Source organism: Oryx dammah, unplaced genomic scaffold (genome assembly GCF_014754425.2).
Source record: "Oryx dammah isolate SB20612 unplaced genomic scaffold, SCBI_Odam_1.1 HiC_scaffold_10, whole genome shotgun sequence".
Taxonomy (NCBI): Eukaryota; Metazoa; Chordata; class Mammalia; order Artiodactyla; family Bovidae; genus Oryx; species Oryx dammah.
The window spans coordinates 13,107,027-13,132,570 of record NW_024070194.1 but is presented as its reverse complement, the minus strand read 5'-3'; the positions used below and the strand labels follow the sequence as shown (position 1 = coordinate 13,132,570).

Sequence of the window (25,544 nt, the reverse complement as noted above, 5' to 3'; positions counted from 1 at the left end):
ACCCTCTGAACTGTGACACACCAGGCTTCTAAGTGTGCTAAGTCATCTCAGTCGTGTCCAGCTCTGTGGACCCTCTGGACTGTGACGCACCAGGCTTCTCTGTCTGGGATTCTCCAGGCAGGAATACTGGAGGGGTTTGCCATGCCCTCCTCCAGGGATCAAACTCACGCCTCTTACATCTTCTGCGTTGGCAGGCGGGATCTTTACCACTAGAGCCACCTGGGAAGCCCCAGTGGTATACAGGTGGAAGCACTGGGAAGCCCTAATGGTATAAAGGTGTATAGAGGTATAAAGAAGCCCTCTATGGAGAAGGAAATGGCAACCCACGCCAGTACTCTTGCCTGGAAAACCCCATGGACAGAGGAGCCTGGTAGACTACAGTCCATGGGGTTGCAAAGAGTTGGACACGACTGAGCGACTTTGCTTTGTTTGTTTGTTTTTTTGGATATAATTCAGTAACAATTCTTTCAGATAAATAACACTATGATTTTGCTTTGGCTGTCAAGAGATTTGAGCCAAATTCATGATCCAGTACTCTTAACTCTATAGGAACATATACTATGCATTTTTAGGAACATATACTAAGCATTTTTGCAAGCTAATCTTTCTCATGGACTTTTTTCTTAATCACATTTTCCTTTCAATCATATTCTTTTGGCTATTAATATTATCCTTTTATAATCACTAGTATTTGTGTAACCTTCTTTAAATACTTCTGTGAAATGGAACAGGAAACATATATAAATAGTAATAAAGATTATTTATAACTCAAATAAATAAATAAATGAATAAGCCCTCTAGATGGTATAAAGGTATAAACTAAGGAAGCTCTCTAGAAGTGACTAGCAACATTTCAATAATGCTGCATTCACCAAATCAGAACTGAATGGGACCTCTGAGATTACAAAGCCAAACACTCTGATCTTCATGATGAATGAGACATAGTTTTGTAATACAAAAGGAGAAAAATCAACTCCAAATCCCAGTTCATCTCTTCAATCATGTCAACTCCTAATTTAGTGATAAAAATCAATTTGCTTGATAAGAATCACTATTAAGGGTAGCAGTAGAAGCAAGTGGCCAGGCATTACCAGGGTTATCAAATAACACGTTGTGAAGTAAAACCTGACTGCCCTTCCTTTCTGTCATTAGACCCTACACTATAATGTCAACTGACCCAGATGAGGAATGATCTCATCTGTGAACACAGAACTGAAGAAACCAATCTCCTAACAGCCAAGCCCATTCAAAGTTTAGAGCTCTAAAGATTCAAGCTATAACCTTATGTGAGAAGACAGGGTTTTTACAGATGACTTTCCATATTCAGTCTCAAGAGACTTCACCAGTAACGCAAGACCTTTTTGATTTGTGGCACTTTAAATGCCATTTGTGGAGGAAGAATAATACCTGTAGGGGCTTCCCTTGAAGCTCAAATGGTAGAGAATCTGCCTGCAATGTGGGAGACCCAGGTTTGATCCCTGGGTCAGGAAGATCCCCTGGAGCAGGGCATGGCAATCCACTCCAGTATTATTGCCTAGAGAATTCCATGGACAGAGGACCCTGGCAGGGGTTGCAAAGAGTTGGACACGACTGAGCGACTACACTCTCACTTTCTGAGCGAAGATATCTAGGTTCTGGACACAACTGCAATATGAGCTGCACAATTTATTCACTGTCCCTAGGGCTTAGTCTCTCATTTATAGAAGGTGTGGGAGGTGTAGTCGCTCAGTCGTGTCCGACTCTTGCGACCCCGTGGACTGTAGCCCACCAAGCTTCTCCATCCATGGGATTCTCCAGGCAAGAATACTGGAGTGGGTTACCATTTCCTTCTCCAGAGGATCTTCCCGACCCAGGGATCGAACCCGGGTCTCCCGCATTGGAGGCAGATGCTTTAACCTCTGAGCCACCAGGGGACCAAAACCATCTTTTGCAAGAAGAGATGGATGAGCTCTCTTTTGTTTTTGTTTTTGTTTTATTTTATTTTATTTTTTTTGAGCTCTCTTTTGGACAGGCTAAATTTGAAGAAACAGTAAAGATATGCAAAGTGAAGGGAGAGAACTTTAAGGTCAGGCAATGCAATCTTTTTATCTTAAGATAATGAAACTTAAGGGTCAGAGTAGCCTAACTGCCCAAAGGCCACAATTATGCAAAAGTACCAGGATTAGATTTCCCAGGTTCCAATTCAGACCTCTGAGCACTACACCACACTGCCTTGCAAGAAAATAGCAGGAGAGGTGAGGATTGTTGTCAGTTGTTAGAAGGGCTGAAGGAGTGACTAAGGGAAACTGAGGCATGCAAACCTGAGATTAGAAATGCAGGAAGGCCATGCCCTCCCCAAAAGGAAAGGAAAGTGAGGAAAGTGAAATCACTGTGTCTGACTATTTGCAGCCCCATGGACTGTAGCCTGCCAGGTTCCTCCATCCATGGGACTTTCCACACAAGAATACTGGAGTGGGTTGCCATTTCCTTCTTCAGGGGATGTTCCTGACCCAGGGATCAAACCTGGATCTCCCACATTGCAGGCAGACTCTTTATTGTCTGAGCCACCAGGAGGTGAGGCTTGGAGATGTTCTACTGAGAGCGGACAGAGATTAGAAAGATATCCTATAGACAAATCACTACATTCAAGAGGAAAAATAGAAAGAAAGAAAGCAGGCTATAGTAGATGGTTTTGATCCATCCTTGGGGTGAAGAGGAAGCAATTAAAACAGCTTGATAAAACTATTATTCAAGAAGATCTTTTAAGCACATTTTAAGTAAGATGGACCCTTCAGATAATATTATATTACATATAAGGAAAAAAAAACTCATACTAATAATTCATAAGATAAACAGAGATTTTAAAAATCTTTAGGGATATAACTGCCAAGTAATTGTTTAAATTCTTTATCTACTCTCCTAAAACCTCCCATTTGAATCCTGAAATTGTTCAACAAAACTGTTTTGGAGCAATTTACAGTAAGGAACAAACTCTATCTGATGGCTATCCAAGACAGCAGGAAACACAGTAAACACACATTAACAAAATCATAACACAGACAGTCCTCAGCAGAGCTTTTACTTTGGGGTAAATAATACAAGAAAAATCACGTACTTATGGCCATCCAGGCTCAGCACTCAGGCTCTTTCTACAGGAAACAGAAGATCCAGTCCAAGTGCAAACCAGTCTACAATCTGAAGACATCACATAAATTTGTGGGGTTCCTTGTACTAAAAAGACAGGCTCTTTCCCCGACTTCTACAACTCTGGAGTGTTCAAATAAAATGAAAACCCAAGATTTTTCCAGGTGGGCTCTTTTTTTCTATTGTTTAAAAACAAGACAAAACAAATGGATTCTGAATCTCACACAGATTTCCTTCTGTTCCAGTTTTAAGGTGAAACCCTGAAACTGAACTCCCACATCGTATATTATTAAATCACCTGCTGCAAACCCAGGAGGATGCTGCACCCTGATGCATCCCACAGTTGTTTCACCTCCTAAAAACTGCTCAACTCTGACACCTCCTGCACTGTCTTTAGGGGCTAAATTTTTTTCTTTAAAAGAATCTGAGGAGGGTTTGTTTTTTGTTTTTTTTTTTAAAGCTCTGGAGTTTTAAAAGATTAAATTGTTCTTAATCCTCTTCCACCCTCAATTCCCCCTTCCCTGAAATCTAAAAAGAAGAAAAGTACTGTGATAAATGCAGAACCAGGCTGTGGGGGAATGCATCTAACAAGGCACTGCCTGATGTGACTGATGTGAGAGCAAAAGCAGGCTCTGACAAGCACTGGCTGAAGGGTGAGGCGGGTGGCTGGCAACCAGAATCTCCTGCCGATAAAACGCCCTGGTGATGCAAATCTGGTTGTGCGACGACGCTAAGAGCAGAAACTGCAAGCAATAAGCAGAATACTCAAGAGGCCACCCGCGGCAAAGGTAAGCCAACTGACGAAGAGCTGTTACCATTGTCTATGTTATGTGTGGTCCATCTAATCTGCCTAATCACTGGTATAGATGCAGTCACCTACTTTAAATTAATATATGAGCAAACAACATATAGTTACAAGTACTGACTTCTAATACCTAGATAAGCGCTTAACCAGAAGTAAAACTCAGCAAGTTTTCAGATTGGCACATGGTACTATTTAAGGAGGACTGGTCTGGGAGATGACAGAATTCATGCCCAGGATGAGTTGAGAGAACCACAGACAGGGGCCTGTTAGTTTACCTGATAAATAGCATCCATTCGCAGATCAAAAGACAACCATTTTGAAATATAAATTTATCTCCTTAATACCCATAATCTCCCATTCATATTCTTACCATGTATTTATACCACCCATTCCAATGTTCCCATCCATCATCAGCATGAGCACTGAAAACCAGACATAGGGATGTGATTCAAGACTGTTCTAGATGCAGACGAGCAGTTTTGGAGGACTGCAAATTTCCAAACTGCCGCTCTGGAGTACATGTGCAGAATGAGAATCATACCTTCCACCACCCGCACCCTTAAGACGCTATATTTGCTAATGAAGCCCCTTTGTTGGTGGCATAGTATAAGCAACGGTGGAGAATCTGCCTGCCCATGCAGGAGATGCAAGTTCGATCCTGATCGGGGAGGATCCCCTGGTGAAGGAAAGGGCAACCCACTCCAGTATTCCTGCCTGGGAGATCCCATGGACAGAGGAGCCTGGCGGCTACAGTCCATGGGGGTCGCAGCAAAGTCAGACATGATCTGTGGACTAAACAAAGTATAAGCTCAGGCTAGTGATCAAATGAAATAAATACAAGTTGGGAAACTCTCATTAGCCTGGAGGTGAAATCCAAGTAACAGTTTTTAAAGGATCCATAGATTCTAAAGGAGTTGGTGACAAAGTTGCATGTCACAGCCAAGTATACTAAAGGCCACCTTCAAACAGAAGAATACAAAACGGTAACTCTCCAGTGGGCCGAGGGACTGCATCAGTCCCCGATGCCTAGGACAGGGCCTGTGACACAGTCGGTACCCATACAATCCGTGTAGTGTAAACAACAGTGGAGAATCCGCCTGCCAATGCAGGAGGTGCGAGTTCAATCCCTTATCAGGATGATCCCCTGGAGAAGGAAACAGCAACCCACTCCAGTATTCTTGTCTGGGAAATCCCATGGACAGAGAATCCTGGTAGGCTACAGTCAATGGGGCTGCAAAAGAGTCGGACACAACCCAGGGACTAAAGAACAACGAAGGATAACACCAGGCCAGTAAGAAAATGAAACAAATACAAGTCAGGAAACTCTCGATTTTCCGGATTGAACTTATAAATGAAAGGCTCACTGGCTAGTTTCACCACCCACACTATTTTCTTCCCTCTGCCCTCAAATGACTTAAGGGTTAAAAAATACAAGGAAACTATTTTTGCAAGGCAATCATTCTTGGTTTTCAGCCTGCTGTGTTGTATGTTTGTGGTAACTCTCTGCCTGGCCAAAGTGTTACCACCAGCAATTCAAAGCATGAACACAACCATAACCTAATGTGGAGAAACCAAGCTCTGTACACAAAACCTACTATTGTTATTCACCTCGATTTAGTAACAACTGGGCTTTACACAGCCAACTCTTCTTTAAAATTCACCCTAAATCCTATCCACAGTATAAGGTCAGACTTTCCTAGCAACTTGTGTTTTTTTTTTTTCTCCCCACCTCCCCACCCCCCCACCCCTTGAGATTCCCTATCCATCTCTTGGATCCAAGGCCAACTTTCCAACCTGGTGAATTCCTTAGGATTTTGCACCCAGAGTTATCTAGTCCTAAACAAACCGTAGCACTGACCTGCTTCTGTTTGTAGCAAAGCCACACACTGAGCCTCTCCTGAACCACAAATTCCTGAATCAAAGATCTTTAATTCCCACGCCCACTAACCCTTACATGAGAGTTGCACTGGGGGCCCCCAGATTTCTTAGTCAGGCCAAATGGTGATCTACCTGCTTTGAAAGAAAGGAATGTGATGACAAAGATAAAAGCAAGGATAATGCACACAGAGGAGAGCAGTGATACTTAGACTAAGAACAAAGAGGTATCTGAAAAGCCATTAAAAAAAAACAAACTTAGAAGCTGTTGTTCTCAGACTTGGTAAGGTCAATAACATGAGAAGTATATTGCTCTACAGAAGACTTCAGTATTAACACTTTGGTCCCAAATTTAAAAAGAAAAAAAAAAAAAAAAAGAGTGGTCTGGCAGTTAATATTTTTTGCTGACTGAATTAGATACTGTTGTTTGACATTAAGTTAAACAGCCTTCAAACAGGCTTTCAAAAATAAAAAAAAGGTTGAGATAGCCTGGATTATTTTGTATTTCTCCCATTCGAGACTGGATCTTATTTTTTAAGTTTATCCTTTTGAAATCAGACTGTACCACCCCTTAACTTTTACTTAAGTATAACATACATTAAAAAAAAAGTATAGCTCTTCACATACGAACACATTTCACATACGGAACACACATGTAACCAGAATTGACTAACAGAAACAGAACACTCTTAGCACTTAAAAAGCCTCAGCCAGGGACGTTCCTAGTGATCCGGTGGCTAAGACTCCACGCTCCCCATGCAGAGGGCCTGGGCTCACTTTCTAGAGTCCGCATACTGCAACTGATGCATGGGGCAGCCACATAGACCTTTTTTAAAAAGCCCCCTCTGCACTCCTTTTTGGTCACGACGACTTTTCTCCAAGGGTAACCACTAGCCGGACTTCCAACAGTGCAGATTAGTTTTGCTTATTTCCATATCTTATAAAAGTGGAATCACAGAGTATGTACTCTTGGGTCGGGCTTCAGTGTCAGTTATCAATTTCAGTTCCGTTCAGTTCAGTCGCTCAGTCGTGTCCGACTCTTTGCACACGCCAGGCCTCCCTGCCCATCACCAACTCCCAGAGTTTACTCAAACTCACGTTCATCGAGTCGGTGATGCCATCCAGCCATCTCATCCTCTGTCATCACCTTCTCCTCCTGCCCCCAATCACTCCCAGCATCAGAGTCTTTTCCAATGAGTCAACTCTTCACATGAGGTGGCCAAAGTACTGGAGTTTCAGCTTTAGCATCATTCCTTCCAATGAACATCCAGGGCCGATCTCCTTTAGAAGGGACTGATTGGATCTCCTTGCAGTCCAAGGGACTCTCAAGAGTCTTCTCCAGCACCACAGTTCAAAAGCATCAATTCTTCAGCACTCAGCTTTCTTTAGAGTCCAATTCTCACATCCATACATGACCACTGGAAAAACCATAGCCTTGTCTAGACGGATCTTTGTTGGCAAAGTAAGGTCTCTGCTTTTTAATATACTATCTATGTTGCTCATAACTTTCCTTCCAAGGAGTAAGCCTCTCAACTCCAAATTCACCCTTCAGTACCTGCTCTGTGATAACGCACTGGACTCTGGAAGAAATTTCCCTTTACAGAAAGTGTGATGTTAAGCTTGGTCAGCAGAGGGCGCTCGAAGGGGCACTGCAGGAGAAAGGAAGCTTGTCTTTTGGGTTCAAGGGTGTAGTGCCTTTGCCCAGTGAAAGGTATGTAGGGACATCTGGTGGTACTCTGCGCGGACAGCATCCCCAGAGCATTAGGCTGTTCTCCCATACTCAAACATCATCCAGAGGCTTTAATCTACCAGCACAGGTCCTACCTACACTTGAGGATAATGAAATTATCCCATAGTTTTTTTTCTTCTCTAGGATAAATATTCCCATGCATTTAACATTATATAGGCTTTCCTGGTGGCTCAGCTGGTAAAGAATCAGCCTCCAATGCAGGAGACCTGGGTTTGACCCCTGAATTGGAAAGATACCCTGGAGAAGGGAATGGCTACCAGTTCCAGCATTCTGGCCTGGAGAATTCCATGGACTGTATAGTCCACGGGGTTGCAAAGAGTCAGACACTACTGAGCGACTTTCACTTTCACTTTAATGTTATAATACTCCACATATTTTCAGCTTGCTCCTGAACTTTCTATGTTGCTTCTTCCTTAATTTGCAAAATCAAAGGCTGAATTAAGATACTTTATCTAGTTAGAGCAGTACTGAGCCTCATAAACGTCCATCCGAAACCAAATCAAATCTCGTGATGAAATGTTAAAGGCACTCCTATTAAGAAGTCTGGAAAAAGACGACGACACCATCCATCAAGTATTGCACTGGACATTCTAGAGAATATATGGAAAAATTATGAGATGTATAAACTAGGAAGAAAAGTTGTGGTTGAGCAGCTAAGTTGTGCCTGACTGACCCCGTGGATTGTACCCAGCCAGACTCCTCTGTGCATGGGATTTCCCAGACAAGAATACTGGAGAGGGTTGCCATTTCCTTCTCCAGGGGATGTTCCCGACCCAGGGATTGAACCCGCATCTCCTGCATTGTAGGCAGATCCTTTACTACCAGGGAGTCACCAGGGAAGCCCCTAGGAAGAAAGATACAGAATTATTATTTATATATGATGTGACTGTTCTTGTAAGTCATGAAGAAACAACTTCAAAACTATAAGAAGGAAGAAAGAGTTTATAAGATGGTCAGTAAAAAAAAAAAAAAAACATCTGTACAAACATCACTGCTGCTGCTGCTGCTAAGTCGCTTCAGTTGTGTTCGACTGTGCGACCCCATAGACGGCAGCCCACCAGGCTCCATCGTCCCTAGGATTCTCCAGGCAAGCACACTGGAGTGGGTTGCCATTTCCTTCTCCAATGCATGAAAGTGAAACGTGAAAGTGAAGTCGCTCAGTCGTGTCTGACTCTTCGCGACCCCATGGACTGCAGCCCACCAGGCTCCTCCGTAAACATCACTAACTCTGTTGAAAGAAACCTCAAGTTTTCCTCTAGAGCACAGCTGGTGCTGCTCACATCGTGCACACCAAGCGAGACCAACTCCACTGCTCTGCCTGTCACCACCTACTCAAGGCACCAGTGCCAAGGCAAAGGTCTGCCCTCAAAGGCCAGATGTGAAAGGCCAGCCCCTCACTGCAGAGTTTGGTGCCATACTGGAACTGACTCAGTCACCTGAGGGCACCTCACATGTGGCTTGTCTTTATTAACTCAATTCTAGCCAAGAACTGTGTTAGCACGCACTCCATACAATATTCATCTTGAGTTTATATTTCGCCAGATTCAACCGTTTCTCATACTTCTCCCTCTCACTGTATGGTTTATAGTATCTCCGAGGAGCTAGTCACCTCACTCAGCAACAAGCGAGACAGATATACGGGAAGGTCACCAATGAAACAAAGGAATCGACTCTGCTTCTTCAACTTTAAAATGAGGGTGTTGACCTCAGATGTTGAAAAACCCTTTCCCAAGGATCCTATGTCTTAAAATTCTCTATGACCCAGTATATATAAAAACCACACACCAAGAGAGAAAGAGAGAGAGAGGAAAAAAAAACAACTATGGGAAAAGAATCCTGCAAAAACAGTAACATATCTGCTACTTTACCGAGTTCTCTGCTCTCCAGGTGAATAAGAAAGCTGGATTTTTTTAAAATACAGAAGGGTAATAATAAATTCCTTTTTTCCTTCAAGAGAAAGTTACTAAAAAGGAAAGAATGACCTGAGGATGCTTCCTCATAGTTCTGTATTAACTCATCCCTATCAGTGATACCCAACTGTTTAAAACATCACACTGTTACAACAATGTTCAGATTCTTGAGAATCTAGTCATTTTCTGATCCACACAGATTAACTTAACAGACTAAAACAAAACAAACAACCATTCAGTGAAAGCAATGAGTCCTAACCACTGGACCGCCAGGGAATTCCTAAACATACAACTTTTAAACATCCCTTTCTACACAACACTTCTTTCACTAAACATAATCAGCCCCCAAAAAGTACTTTGCATAAATAAATTTTTCAGACCTCATTTTACTGTTTTTTTTTTAAGTTCTTAATCAAAGATTTTCATTTCATTTTCTACAAGTCTCTCAGTCTTCTTAAAGTGTTAACAATAGTGAAATAAATGATTCAGGCAACATTCATCAGTTAAGGTTAAATGAGGACCATTAGATGAAAGGTGGATAGAACTGGAAATCTGCAGGCTGTCCAAAGTCACCCCATGGATTTCTATTGGCCAAATGGGGGAACACAACTTGACAACAGAGGGCTATGCCAACATGACCCCATCAATTACTCTAGGTATACACAGGAAGACAATCAAACATTGTAGGAATACACAGTAGGAAAATCAGACACCTTTCCACATGTGAACAGGAAGCACGATATACTACCTATGAATAAAAAAAAAAAAAAAAAAAAGTCTGAATGATTACCAGAATTGTTAAGCCTCCAAATCTAATTACCAGCTTACAGGTAATATGGAAAAAGATGTTATCATGTTATATGATACAAAGATACAGTCAGCAAACTCCACAATGTGGGGAAGGGGAACCAACCTGGTTTCTTCCACAAAAAAATGGCATAACAGTAACAGCAACAACAACAGAGATTTATTTTAGATTAAAAGAAATTAAAGATATGCATCAATCAAATGCACTAGGTGAACCTTATCTGGACCTGATTAAAAGAGTTAATTGTAAAAAAGCCATTTTTGAGAAAAATGAAAGGGAGAGATTCAGAATCAGGTAAATTAAGGAATCAGATTGTAGGGAATGTGTTAATGTGTATGATAATGCCCTTTTCTATCCAACAGATACACACTACAATATTTATAGGTTAAAGGACAGGCTATTAGGCTCTCTTCAAAATACTCTAGGGTCAAAGAGAAAGTGAGAAGGGACAGATAAAACAAGAACGGCATGAGGATTCACTGTACTATTCTCTCTAGTTGTACGTATGTTTGAAATTTCCCATAATAAAAACTTTTTTTAAGGTTAAGGGAAAGAAGAGACAGGAATTCATAACCAAACCTAAGTCTGGCCACCATCCACAAGACATGAAAATCTGCAGAAAGCCTTTATGTAAAACAAACACGAAAAAAGCTGACGGGAGTGGCCTCTGAAGACTGTATGTGAGAGACTCCGGGCAGCTTTCTTTTGTCAGCAGAAATCCTCTCTACAACATTCCTCTGGAGGTGTGCTTTCCATCAGGCCATGCACTATTGCCAAGGTGCAGACAGGGTGTCCTGATACCAGGCTGAACTCTTCACGCCTCTTTAGCCTGAGAAAAGTTATCTGAGGAACCTGACTACCAAAATATGTATTTTTTAATGGCATGTCTCTATTTCTAAGTCTTCAGCAGTTTATCCGCACTTTTCAGTTTTTTCCAACATTCATATAAAATAAATATTTTTTTACAAGCTGAAGAAATACTCTTTAGTATAATAAAAAATTCCACTTTTGTTAAAAAAAAAAGTTAAATAAACTTCCCTCATTTCAATCCCTCATCCATTCCCATTGCACCTAACATAGTTCATGCTGTGCTACTATCACCTCATACTTGGTATCACAGCAGTTAAAACTTGACTATGCCACAGATTTGCAGGTCAAATATATCACCAATTTCCTTCCAAAACTTAGAAAAGTATATGAATAATTATCATTATTCCACATATAATGGTAGTGTACTGCATTGAGAGGAGAGAGTACTGTTCAAATATCAAAACCACTAATTTAATAAAGGGGTTCAGTAATACAAGCACCAATGCTATGCAAAGAAGAATTCTCTTTTATCTGTAACCATGTGTTCCATCCCCCTTCTTGCTAGGTAAACAAAACACTGAATCTAGAAAATCGCACCTGACCAGGTTTCACAATATTTTCCTAACAGCTGTCTGCCAAAAATTTTTAATAACTCTCATCAGGCTATTGCCCCTTTCCATAATTCTCTCTGGGCTTTCTCTATTGAACATGATCTGGTCAATAACAGTGGTAAAAAGGAAGAGACTGTAAAAATAAACAACAATAAATGATGCCTAAAGGTAGGATGAATATAGTTTTAAAACATGCAGTTTACCTTTGAACAATGTGGGGGTGAGGGGTGCTGCTGCTCCATATGCCTTCGAAAATTATGTATAACTTTACAGTCGACCTTCCATATCCAAGGTTCTGCACCCATGGATTGTAGTACTGTAGCACATATTCAGTCAAAAAAAAAAAAAATCCGCATGTAAGTGGACCTGTGCTGTTGAAACCCATGTTGTTCAAGGGTCAACTGTAACTAACGATGATCTGTAAGATGAAGTACCTTTGGTCCTAGGGAAGGCTGATCTGGGAAATCTATTTCTGTATTGATCACTATGCCCCTGGGAACAGAGCAAACATTCAACATTGCATTACTGCCAACAAGGTAGAAATTAATTAGCTCTGTTCCCATTCTGCTGTTAATACTCTGAGTAAAGGTTACTTCCTTATTTAATATAGAAGTAGTTATATTTATCCATCCTCAGATAGATGGTTTTCAGATAGTAAATGCCTTCCTACTGAAAGACCTTAGCATCTAAAACCTTACTGTTAAAAACTTGCCCTTCTCACATGCACTGTTAATAATAACTGAGGAACTAGAATGCAGCAAGCAACATTTATTACATTATTTTTCTGAGTCATCATAATAATCTTATGAGTTAGGTACTGTTATTATTCCCATTGTATAGATAAAGAAACCAAAACACAGGATGTTAAGCAACTTGCCAAAAAAAACAGAGCCGGCAAGGAATGGAATAATTTCATCCTCACCATTACTCAAAGTCTTTGGGGATAAACAGAAAAAGAAAAGCTACTGGCAACTCATTCCAAAATTCATTAGTATCATTAAGTCTCAGAAATTTTCAGTAATTTGTAGACCATCTACTGTGTGCTCAACATTGTGCTGCTTCCTAACAAGACACCAGAAGAGAAGCAGAAGACAGTTATTTCCTCTCAAAATCATACTGCCAAGGAAGGGAGGCAAACTACACATAGAAAACTAGCAAGGAAAATATAAAGAAAGAGCTACCTTTTCACAAATTCAACCATTCTAGACCTCACCTCAGCACATTTTTTAGATACATCACAGGTGACTGTGGAAAATCAGAGACAATATTCCCACTAATTGGTGGTGGGCACGAGTGGGAGCAGCAGTGAGGATTTTTGGCTAAGGAATAAAAATTATTTCATAATCTCAATTCAGCTTAACACAGTGTGCTCATCTCTCTGTGTGTATACATATATGTCTGTACTGTGCTTAGTTGCTCAGTCGTATCCAGCTCTTTGAGATCCCATGGACTATAGCCCACCAGACTCCTCTGTGCATGCGGATTCTACAAGGCAAGAATACTGGAGTGTGTGTGTGTGTGTGTATTTCCCTGGTGGCTCAGAGGGTAAAGCGTCTGCCTGCCATGCAGGAGACCTGGGTTCGATCCCTGGGATGGGAAGATCCCCTGGAGAAGGAAATGGCAACCCACTCCAGTGTTCTTGCCTGGAAAATCCCATGGATGGAGAAGCCTGGTGGGCTAAAGTCCATGGGATCACAAACAGTCGGACACAACTGAGAGACTTCACTTTCAAAATGCAGCTAAAAGATTTTATATATATATAAAAAAAGATGACAGAGATCCAAATATATGAATAAGACATTACCTACTTTAGTCCAGTGAAAGAAGACAAATCTGCTAAACGTATTTGGTGTGCATGCCAACAGAACTAAGGAAGAGTTTTAGGTCCAATGGGGGCAGAAAGAAAGGAAAAAGCAACTACAAGGGTTAAGTTCTGATAAGGTGACTCTTAGGAATGCTATTTTTTAAAAAAAAGCAAGTTAGAGAAATGTAAAATTTTACAACTGAACAAAGAAAATTATGTCCCCAGTCCTATAACAGGTCCTGAATATTCTGTATACACAAATGTGACATTCTTCCTCCCCCCAAAAACCTACCCCTAATGTAACAGTAATCTCAATATTAATATTTAATGTCCAACTCAGTCTCAGTCCAGCAGTTGATCAAAAATTACAAGGTATTACAAAAAAGCAAAGTGGGTATGAAATGGAGACAAAGCTCTAAGGAGAATCAATCAGACTGAGAGATGACCCAGATAGGGAGTTTAATGGTGCTTAAGACAGTTATAATCTGGTACAGTGGTTAAGAATTCACCTGCCAATGCAGGGAACACGGGTTCGATTCCCAGTGTGGGGAGATTCCACATGCCAAGGGGCAACTAAGCCCACGCACCCAACTACTGAAGTCCACTCACTCTGGAGCCCACACTCCACGCAAGAGAAGCCACTGCAATAAGAAGCCCTCGCACGGCAACTGAAGAGCAGCCCCTGCTCGCCACAACTAGAGAGAGCCTGTGTGCAGCGATGAAGACCCTGAGCAACCAATAAATAAATAAATAAAGTTTAAAAACTATTAAAAAAAAAACCCAATGCTTAACATGTTAAACAATTTAGTAGACCATATGCATGAATAGATGGCAAATTTCAACAGAAAGCTAGACTATGTAAGAAAGAGCCAAAGAGAAACGCTTTTTTCTAATGGTATCAGAGGGGAAAAGTTCCTTTGACAAGCCCACCACTCACTCAATAAAATCAAGGAAGGAATCAACGAGCTTGAAGACAGATCACTACAAATCACCTAAATCGAAACACAAAAGGGGGAGAGGGGCAGGGAGGACACAGCAGACATAAAGAACATCCAAGAGCTGAGATATGATCAAATGATACCACAAGCATGTAACTGGAGAGGGAGGAGCAAGGCAGAAATAACATCTGGAAGGAAAATGGCTTGAGATTCTCCAAAAATAAAGCCATCAAACCATAGATCTAAGAAAATCCTACAGAATGAATATAAACAAGTAAAGAAACAAACAAATACAACAAAGAACACATACCTGGACACTTCACAGTTTAATTGCCAAAAATCAAAGTTAAAGAGAAAATCTGAAATACAGTGGGAAGAAAAAGACACTACCTTCTGAAGGGGGGAAAAAAATTCAGCGCACTACTTGCAATCCAGAAGATGATGGTGTGGCACCTCTTAACCACTGAAAAGGGGAAGAAAGAAAGAAAAAAGACTTCATGACCCAGAATTCTAGTCAGCAAAAATATCTTTCAAAAATGGAGGCAAAATAATGGCTTTTCAGACAAACAAAAGATGAGGTAATTCAATGTCAGCACACCTGCCCTACAAGAAAAGGTAAAGAAGTCCTTTGAGTAAAAGGCATATGATAACCAGACAAAAAATGAGGATCCACACAAAACAGTTCCAGAAATTATCAAAATGTAAGCATAAAAAATCTTTTTTACACCTGTGGTGGATTCATGTCAATCTATGCCAAAACCAATACAGAATTGTAAAGTAAAAATTAAAAATAAATAAATAAATTAAAAAAAATAAATAAATAAAGTTGCCCCCCAAAAAAAAAAAAAAAAAATCTTTTCCACAAATTATTAATTATTCCAAAAGAACAATCTAAAGCCAAAATGATGACAGTACATTGTGGAATTTATAAAATACTAAAAGGAAAGTGTATGACACCAATAATCACACAGGATAGAAGGGAAAACTAGAAGCATGCTGTATTGTTAGCATCTTACACTGCATGTGAAATGTGAAACAGTATAATGTTATGTGAAGGTAGAATGTGCCTCTAAATTTGGACAACTTAGATGAATGTATGAGTTTCTCAAAAGAAACAAACTAGACAAGCTCACTTAAACAAAACAACCTGAACAGCCCTTCATCTATTAAAGACAGTGAATTTGTAGATAATAACCTTTCAACAAAGAAAACTCCAGGCCCGGGTAGCTTCAGCGGAGAATCTCACCAAATAGTTATTGTACTTCATTTTAGGTGCTTTATAGACACTACATTTTTTTTTTTTTTTTACAAATTGAAGGTTTGTGGCTGTTTTAACAGATGACAGTCAGCACGTTTTAGCAATAAAACTAATTTTTAGTTAAGTTATATAAATCTCTTTTTAGACATAATGCTAGTGGCTGCACACTTAACAGACTATAGTATGAACCTAATTTTTATATGCAGTAGCAAACCAAAAAATTCATGCAACTCACTTTATTACAATATTCACTTTATTGCAGTGACCTGGAACTGAATCTGCAATATCTTCTGTATAGCAATATATTACATATACTCTTCCAGAAAACAGAAGAGGGAATACTTCCATCTAATGTCAGCCGGCATTAAGCCGACAAGTCCTGCAACAACAATATAAGAAGCCACACATTTAAGACAAAGATCAAAATAAAGACACTAAAATCCTCGACAGAATACTATCATATTGAATATGGCAATACATAAAAAGGGTAATACATCAAGACCAAGTGGGATTTATCCTGGGTATGCAAGAGGCATTCAACATCAAAAGTCAATTAATGTAATTCACTGTATCAACAGATACAAGTATGTAACAAAATCCAACATTTGTGATGAAAACTCTCCAGAAACTAGAAATAAAAGCGAACTTCCTCAATGTGATAAAAAGCATCGACGAAAAACCTACCATTAATGGGACTGCATAATTTTTCCCTAAACTCAAGAACAAGGCAAGAGTGTCTAATCTTATCATCATATCACTTCAACATCATACTGGGGTCCTAGCCAGTGCAGTAAGACAAAAAAAAAAAAAAGAAATAGAAAGCATACAGATTAAACAGGAAGAAATACAACTGTCTTTACTTGCACTCAAAATAACTATTAATATAGTAAATCCCAAAGAATCTAGAATAACATTTCTAAAATCAGTAAATTGGTTTGCTAAGATCATAGGATGTAAGATCGATATACAAAAGCCAACTGTATTTCTATATACTAGCAAGGAATAACTGTAAATTAACATTTTTAAAGTATCATTTATAAGAGTATCCCAAAACATAAATACTTAAAGAGATAAATTGAAATTAAAAGCACAACCTTTTAAACGCTATAAACCAGCTTTAATTTGATCAATCTCTTCCCCTATACAGAAAAGCTATGGAACCACCTAAATAGCCTAGAACTTTAGAATAGGCCAACTTATTTTCTTCTCAACTCTTTGGAAGGTTTTGCCAAGTAGCAATCCTTCCAGTAGATGGTCTCTTCTCTCACATTTTTCCTTGAAAGAAGTTCATCCTGAGAACTCATGCTGTAAGGCTGGTTATCTTAGAGCTGCTGCTGCTGCTGCTGCTGCTAAGTCGCTTCAGTCGTGTCCGACTCTGTGCGACCCCATAGAAGGCAGCCCACCAGGCTCCCCCGACCCTGGGATTCTCCAGGCAAGAACACTAGGAAACTTAAAACTGGAATGCAGCCCCAGAACATTTTAAACTTGGAAAAGCCAAGTTAAAAGCTTCCCCTCTGGGGAAGTGACGAGTCCAGAAACTGAAAAGTGTGAATACTCACTAAAACCCCCAGATGACATACAACCCTGTGTAGAAGATCTGTCTTATAACTGCAATTTCCACACATTCACAGCCTCTATTAAACAAGGCAGTATTAGGCACTCATGTATTTCAAGACATGTCCCCTTCCCAACACATCCCTGACACATTTAACTGGACCAGAGGTGGGCCCCTCACCTAACACTAATCACAGACCAAGCAGGCCAACAATTGAGGACATGAAATTTCTGGGGTGGGAGAAAACCTGCCAGGCAAAGTTGACTGTCTCTCAGAAGTCTGAATGATGCTAAGGCCGAAACTCCAGTACTTTGGCCACCTCATGCGAAGAGTTGACTCATTGGAAAAAGACTCTGATGCTGGGAGGGATTGGGGGCAGGAGGAGAAGGGGACGACAGAGGATGAGATGGCTGCATGGCATCACTGACTTGATGGACGTGAGTCTGAGTGAACTCCGTGAGTTGGTGATGGACAGGGAGGCCTGGCGTGCTGCGATTCATGGGGTTGCAAAGAGTCGGACACGACTGAGCGACTGAACTGAACTGAAATAAAGCACAGGCAACAGGAGTGGGAGCTGAGAAGTCATGAGTTTAAGAGAAACTAGAGGAGTCACAAAGGGCTTTGGACCTGTAAAAGTTAGGAGAGAACATAACATACAAGTAAGCAGAAGCCATAAGGTAGAGGGGAACAATAAGGAAGAATGAGGAAAACACTGGAGTGGGAAGAAAAGGGTGGAGTGGGCCAACTGAGAATCCTGGAAGTGGCCAGGTAGGAAGGAAGACCACCCAAGAAAGCTGCCTGTCCTGGATGCAGCAGGATGACCGCATTAGTCATCTATTGCCACAATAATGCGTACAACAACAGACCACAAAATCTTACTGGCACAAGCATTTAGTTTTCCCTCAGGTGTCTGAGCTGTGTTGGCTCCGCTTTAAGTTACAGATAATCCGCGGGGGCTCTGCTCTGTGGTCTCACTCTGAGGCCCAAGCTGAAGAGGCTGCAGCCACTCAGGGGCCTTCTCACGGGGAGGACGAAGGCACAAAAGGACACAAGCCCACCAGCACAAGCACAGTGCAGACTTCTACTTCCATCATGTTTACTAATATCCCACTAACCTAAAGCAAGTCATATAGCCAAGCCCAAAATCAAGGGATGGGGACACAATCTCATCCACCACTACAAAGAACTGAAGAACTGGGGTCAAAGACTCAGAGACATAAATCACAGGGAGCATCCACTCCCCAGTGCAATTTTACCTATGGACCCTATCTCCTCCTCCTCCTCCTAAGAGGTAGCATATCATCTGAATTATTTTGCTGAAATATTTCTAATTTTAAAAGGGAGGGGGGGACTTTAAAAGTCAGGAGACGTATCTAGAAAATATGGCAGCAAATGCTCAAGGATTTCTAAAGATGGAAGGTTCCAATAAAACACACCACTCTACCACATTACTCTGAATCTCCAATCAGTCTGCTGTGGGTCGCAGGCTCCCAACAGCCAAAGTAAATGAGTACTGTTAGCACCTTTGTGGCTAAAAAACACTTTTCAAGAATAGTATTACCTACCTAGTTTGTAAAAGAGAAAAAAAAATCACGGACCAAAAAAAAAAAAGTAGAGTCAAATCTAAGAGTACAGAAGAACAAAATGGTAGGAAACAAAATAGACAAGTGTGGAAAATTAAAACATTTGATTTGTTGAAGGTACAGGAAATACTGTTGACTAAACAGAGAAAGGTTTTTTGTTTTTGTTTTTTTTGAAGAAAGACAAAACCAAACCAAAATGGAGTCACTTGGGCTAAGCCCAGGTCACCAAACAGCAACTTAATACATAATTTACAGTTTCAACTTCTCCCAGGAGGGGAATCTTAAACCAGTCGATCTGGAGTTACCTGGTCAGCACTAGTGAGGTAATCTGCTTGACAGACTTCTGCAGTCCCCTAAAGGAAGGTGACCTTGCCACAAAAAATCCACGCTTTGCAAGTAACTTCTTCATCCCATTCCCTTCTGCATACAGATCTTTCATCCGACACAGCTCTTTAGAGCTCCCATCTGTTTGCTGGATGGGACGCTGCCCAATTCATGAATCATCTAATAAAGTTAATAAGATCTTTAAAATTCCTTCAGTTGAATTTTGTTTTCAACAGGTTTGAAAGAGTTTTGTTTCTTCAAAAAGTAAGGAAAATTCTGGGTATACTTTGGAACTATGACCCATTTTAAACAATGAATTTACTCCCTGTAAAAGAATTAACAGTAACTCAGTACCTCATTCATCAGTAAACAGCAAGCGAGTCAAAGAGAACATGAGTATTATATTAATATAAGCAGAAATTAGAGTCACAATGCACAGTAGCTTTGAATGCTGTTCAAAGATTTTTAAATGCTCACTGTGACCCACACCATACCGGCAAAAATTAAACTCATGCTCAATCAGCCCGCAGCTAAGTGAAAGAATAGAAAAGGCAACAGAACTGTGTTGGCAGTAACAGGGATGCAACAGGAACACGCCTGGGCATGCCATGACTTTCTCAAATCCCCTGCTTCACAGTAGGCTGGGTTTAATATGATGTGACAGCTTCCCAGGTGGCTCAGTGGTAAAGAATCGGCCTGCCAACGCAGGAGAAGCGGGTCTGATCCCCGGGTCAGAAAGATCCCCTGGAGGAGGAAACGGCAACTCACTCCAGTATTCTTGCCTGGGAAATCCCTTGGACAGAGGAGCCTAGCGGGCTACAGGCCACGGGGTTGCAAAGAGTCAGACACGACTGAGCACACACAATATGATGTGAGTTAACACGTCTCATTCAACTCTGCACAAGTTCTCTTCATGGCCTAGATGTTTCAAAGTTCTAATTCTGAAAATGGGTCTTAGCACAGCAACTCTGGGACACACACCATAATAATACACACTATTTCACCGAAAACCAGATTTCCAGCTCCCAGGTACCTATACTAAGCCTCATATGCACCACAGAATCTCAATGTGGACTGAAACAAAAGCAGCCCCTGCAAAATTCATCCCAACAAGATTTCTCTGTCTCCACTGAAACAAGCTTAGGAGATGACTATCTAAAAGCACATTTTTAAAAGAAAAATCCCCTCAGTGGCCATCACAACAGAAAATTCAAAATAAAAATCCTTCTACAGAAAACAACTTTCCACCCACAAGCAGGAAGAAGGTTAAGGTGATCTGACTTAGGAACAGCTCTTTGGTGTTCAAATGTTCTGATAAGGAGAATGCCAAGGCTGTTTAACTTCAGCCAATCAAAAGGGTGAAACAGCAGGAGAGGGATATGGTTTGCTCAACACTGAAACAGATTATTAAGAATTATGAAAGTTATGACATCACTTTTCTCATGATATTCACCTGGCCTTTACAGTTTGGATTCTTTTCTTCCTAGTCTCTATTTTCAATCTCTATTAATGGACAGAATACCAGTCTTAAGTTTTAGACACATTACTCAAGACTCACAGGTTTGTGTGTGCACAGACAAGTCATGAGGAAGTCAGAGGTGGTGCTTTAAGACCAAGCCCAGCCCCCAGAGTGGTCAGAGCAGACCCTGGGCTACCTCACAGCTCCCTGCTTGTCTTGGAGTGGTCTGACCCCTGCGATTCTCAGGGGACAGCCTTCACACAGCCCAACAATGTCAGGGCAGGCTCTGAGACATGTGTGTAAATGAGCTGAACTGTGTCCTCCCACACCCCAAAACTTGCAGGCTGAAGCCCTGATCCCCAGTACTTAAGAATGTGGCTGTACGTGGAGAGCAAGTCTTTTCAGAAGTAATGAAGTTAAAATAGGGATCTCTGGAGTGGGCCCTAATCCAACACGGCAGGTGTGCTTTTAAGAGGAGATCAGGACACAGAGAGAAGCCTAGGGGAGGACAGGGCGAGGAGCCCTGCGAGTCAAAGAGAAACCAAACCTGACACCCTGGCCTTGAACTTCTAGCCTGCAGAATCATGAGAAATACATCTCTGGGTAAGCTACCCAGTCAGTGGTATTTCGTTATGGTAGCGCCAGCAAACTGAGAGAACAGGGAACACATTTTGCTGCAAAATCGCCTGATTAAGGGAGAGATGCTACATCAAAATCCACTCTCCCTTAGGAAATTTTTGATGGCGTACAGGACATCTCAAGTCATCTCAATTATTAAAAAACAAAAAAACACACATTCATAATAAGCATCTCCATAGTTTTATCTAACCTCAAAAAAATCTTCCGTAACATCAACAGAAAAGCACTACAGGGAGTTTTTCTTTGGCTACAGCAGTTACCAAATTTGACTTCTGTTCTCTGCCTTCTCCATAATGATGCATTTACAACTGGTCACTAGAGTGGTCATCTCCTACCCACAGCTCCAACTAAGGTTTTCCTCAAAATTTCTTCCCAAAGTAGTATTTTTGGCCTTCTTACACATTTTAATCAATCTAAAAGCATTACTAATGCAAGTTTCCAAAGATACCATGATGCTTCACATCTCCACACTTGAACTTGACCACCTGGAAAAATTCTAATCCTTTAACAATGAGAAGACATTTCACCTCCAATAGAAAGTCTTTCAAAAATCATAAAGAAAATCTTTCAAAATCATTGCAAAAACCATAAAGGTTGACCAAATCTTCATTTTAATTATGTGTATTATATGTAATTATGTGTGTGTGTTTATCTCCTTCACTAGACAGCAAGCTCCTTAATGGAAGGAACTTGCTCATCTGTGCTCGCCAGGCCCATGCAGAGCACCTGGAATGTGGCACCTGCAAATGCATTCTGCACAAATGCCACCAATAAATTCATACCAACTCTCAATGGCATAAGCCACATATGATTATTCTGGATCACTTCCTGACAGTATGATGGGTTATCAGTGCTCTCCAGCCATCTATATGAATCCCAGAGTCATAAAGCTGAGTAAAGAGAAACCAGATACAAAACAAGACATTCTGTATGCGAGTGTGTGCGCTCAGTCACTTCAGTCGTGTCCGACTCTTTGCAACCCTGTGGACTGCAGCCCACCAGGCTTCTCTGTACATGGGGTTTCCCAGGCAAGAATACTGGAATGGGTTGCCATGCCCTTCTCCAGGGGATCTTCCTGGCCCAGGGATCAAACCCGTGTCTCCTGTAGCTCCTGCACTGATGGAGGATTCTTTACCCAGTGAGCCACAGGGGAAGCCTACAAAGGAATATACACACGTAAAAACCCAGGGAGCAGTACCCTTGATATCTGCACACTTCACCAAACGCACGTTATACTTCAAAAGCCCAATCTCTGGACTTCCTGGTGGTCCAGTGGTTAAGACTCCACACTTCCAACACAGGGAATGTGGGTTTGATCCCTGGTCAGGAAACTAAGATTCCCACATACCACATAGTGTGGCCAAAAAAAGTCTTAGCTTGGAGCTAGGCTGCAAGAATACCCCCATCTCCTCACACAAGTAGGAAACTGCCAGAGTTGCAGTGTGCCTGCAGGTGTTACATGGGTAGCAATTTTTTCCCTCCTATAACTGGCCCACAGAAATATCCCTGGGCATCCAGTTACCCTACTGCTGAGGCATAGGATCCGAATGGCATTTCAGGACACTAGGGGAAAAGGGGGAGATTTTACAACTGGAAGCTCTTTCTACTATATCATTAAGAATCTATAAACACACCGGCAATAACATCAGAAGGAAGCCTCTGTCCATCTCTCTAGCCATTTTCATTTAATTATTCTCCAACTATTTACCTATCAGGAGAAGGAAATGGCAACCTACTCCAGTGTTCTTGCCTGGAGAATCCCATGGATGGGGGAGCCTGGTGGGCTACAGTCCACGACTGAGTGACTTCACTTCACTTCTAACTTTTATTCATCCATCAAAACCCAACTCAAATGTTAATTCTTCTGAGAAGTTCTTCCTAACCTCCCATATGCCTTAATGTTCCTTTTACTGTTCTACTTACTTTGTTTCACTGCAATTTAAATATTGCTTGTGTCTGTTTCCCCTACCAGACCTGTGGTAACATGTTACCCAGGCACCAGGTACATCACAGGGAACTCAGGAAGCATGCAAATGTCTACAGAACTAATTTGAAATATGACTACCACCTAACAAGCCCTACCATTTAAATGCCCAACTCAAGAGCCCTAAAATAAGTGGTATTTCCCAGATAAGGCACAGTCTGTACTCAAGAAGAGGGAGTGAAAAAACTATAAATATTCTCTAGGACAACACTATTTTTAGTGTTGTGGTCAGAAGCCTCTAACAGTGAACTTCAGGGCAGTAACCTGGAGACTAAATGACTTAAATGATGATCATGGGATCTGCCAGGTAAGCCATCCTCCTCAGAAGGCTGGCGCAGCAGACATGGTCCCAGAGGCAGCTGGTTCACCTAGTCGAGGCAGGGTCTCCAGTATCCTACATTACATGTAAGAACACAAAACTGTGTGACTCTGAACAAGTTTCTTCACCTTCCTGTACCTCAGTTTTCCTCATCATAACATGGGGAGTCGGGGAGGCGGGCACTAACATAATGTGCAACCTCACAGTTTTAGATTAAATATAAAATATAAAGTGAGAATATACAATGTTTAGTTCCCAGCATATAGTTAAGCACTCCACGAATATTTGCTCTAATTATTCTGCTGCTCTGGGATGGGATGTTTCAGTTTTCTTTGAAAGTGAAAGTTGCTGAGTCATGTCCAACTCTTTGTGACCCCCATGGACTATACAGTCTGTGGAATTCTCTAGGCCAGAATACCGGAGTGGGTAGCCTTTCCCTTCTCTAGGGGATCTTCCCGACCCAGGAATTGAACCGGGGTCTCCTGCATTGCAGGTGGATTTTTCGCCAACTGAGTTATCAGGAAGCTCCTAAATATCTATGTCCATGGCATTCTCCAGGCCAGAATACTGGAGTGGGTGGCTATTCCCTTCTCCAGGGGATCTTTCCAATCCAGGGATCCAACCCAGGTCTCCCCCATTGCAGGCGGATTCTTTACCAGCTGAGCCACAAGGGAAGCCCAAGAATATTGGGGTGGGTAGCCTATCCCTTCTCCAGAGGATCTTCCCAAACCAGGAATCGAACCGAGGTCTCCTGCGTTGCATTACAGGCAGATTCTTTACCAGCTGAGCCATTAGGGAAGCCTTTTTTCTTTTTCTTTGCTCCTATCATATGCCTGCCCTGCCTGGCTCTGGGGTCAAAAGCAAGCATGGGCAGGGACTTCCTTGCTGGTCCAGAGACGCCAGTCTTCCAATGCAGGATGTATGGGTTTGATCCTTGGTGGGGGAACTAAGATCCCCACATGCTGCAGAATACAACCAAAAAACAAAAAGGTAAGCATGGGCAAAATCTACTCTCCAGACCTTTTGACCACTCATTTCCCTGTCTGCACAGATGATTCCTCCTGGCTGCAGGCATGGCCTCCCTCTGACCATGCATGCACCCCAACAGACCTCATTTTTTAGACCTCTTCTGTTCTTAATGAAAACTCAGTAGCATCCTATTTCATTTCCTCAGTGCTTTATCCCCTTTTAAGAGATTAACGACAGCAAATTAATCAAATATATAGATTGCTACAGTCGCTCTCTCCAATATTCTTATGGATAAATCCAATCTTCCCCTCTCCACGCCCCATTCCACTTTCTTTTGGTGGGGGGAGGGGTATGTGTGCGGGCACCACGAATCACAGAATGAAGATGCCTGTTTCACCTTCCTGGTGAGGCAAACCCTTTGGCTGCCACCAAAGCAGTTTTCACCCGTGGGTTTGAAAAGCTCACAGCCCCTGCCATGAGCTCTCCAGCATTCATCCCCTCTGAAAGTATTAGTCATTCAGTCGTGTCCGACTCTTTGTGATCCCATGGACCATAGCCCACCAGGCTCCTCTGTCCATGGTATCTCCAGGCAAGAATACTGGAGATACTGGAGTGGGTAGCCATTCCCTTCTCCAGGAGATCTTCCCAACCCAGGGACTGAACATTGGTCTCCCGCACTGCAGGAAATTCTTTACTGTCTGAGCCACCAGGAGCTCTCCAGCATTCATCTCCTACCAAGGAGTAAAATGACCAGTTTGTTCAAGTCCAAGGGTATTTATTAAAACAAAGTCCCATGACTACAGTGAGAACCAGGGGTTCAGGGTTAGGACCCTGTCACTACTTCCTTCTCACTTCTTTGGTGGACTACGGGTGGTCTCCAGACCAGCGAGGCCTTGGCATTGTTCTTCTGGCTGAGTGTCAGGCTGTTGCCAACCAGCGGGTCACAATCAGCATTTCTTTTAAAATAAAAAAAAATATAGAAAACAGGTGAATTTTACAGTATGCAAATAACCTCAATAA

The 25,544-nt window shown here is 41.6% G+C and overlaps 1 protein-coding gene across 2 annotated transcripts in view; it reads right to left on the bottom strand.

Annotated features, from left to right (window-relative positions):
- The window catches only part of CHD6 (chromodomain helicase DNA binding protein 6), a 203,857-nt gene that overhangs the window by 159,526 nt on the left and 18,787 nt on the right, over positions 1-25,544 (bottom strand). The window contains exons 2-3 of one of the 2 annotated variants that reach the window (XM_040248622.1): positions 15,928-16,071; positions 11,896-12,008 (exon numbers count right to left, since the gene is read on the bottom strand). The gene's annotated coding sequence lies outside the window, so the exon portion shown is untranslated. The remainder of the gene's footprint in view (positions 1-11,895; positions 12,009-15,927; positions 16,072-25,544) is intronic. The other variant, XM_040248624.1, reaches the window with a different exon arrangement.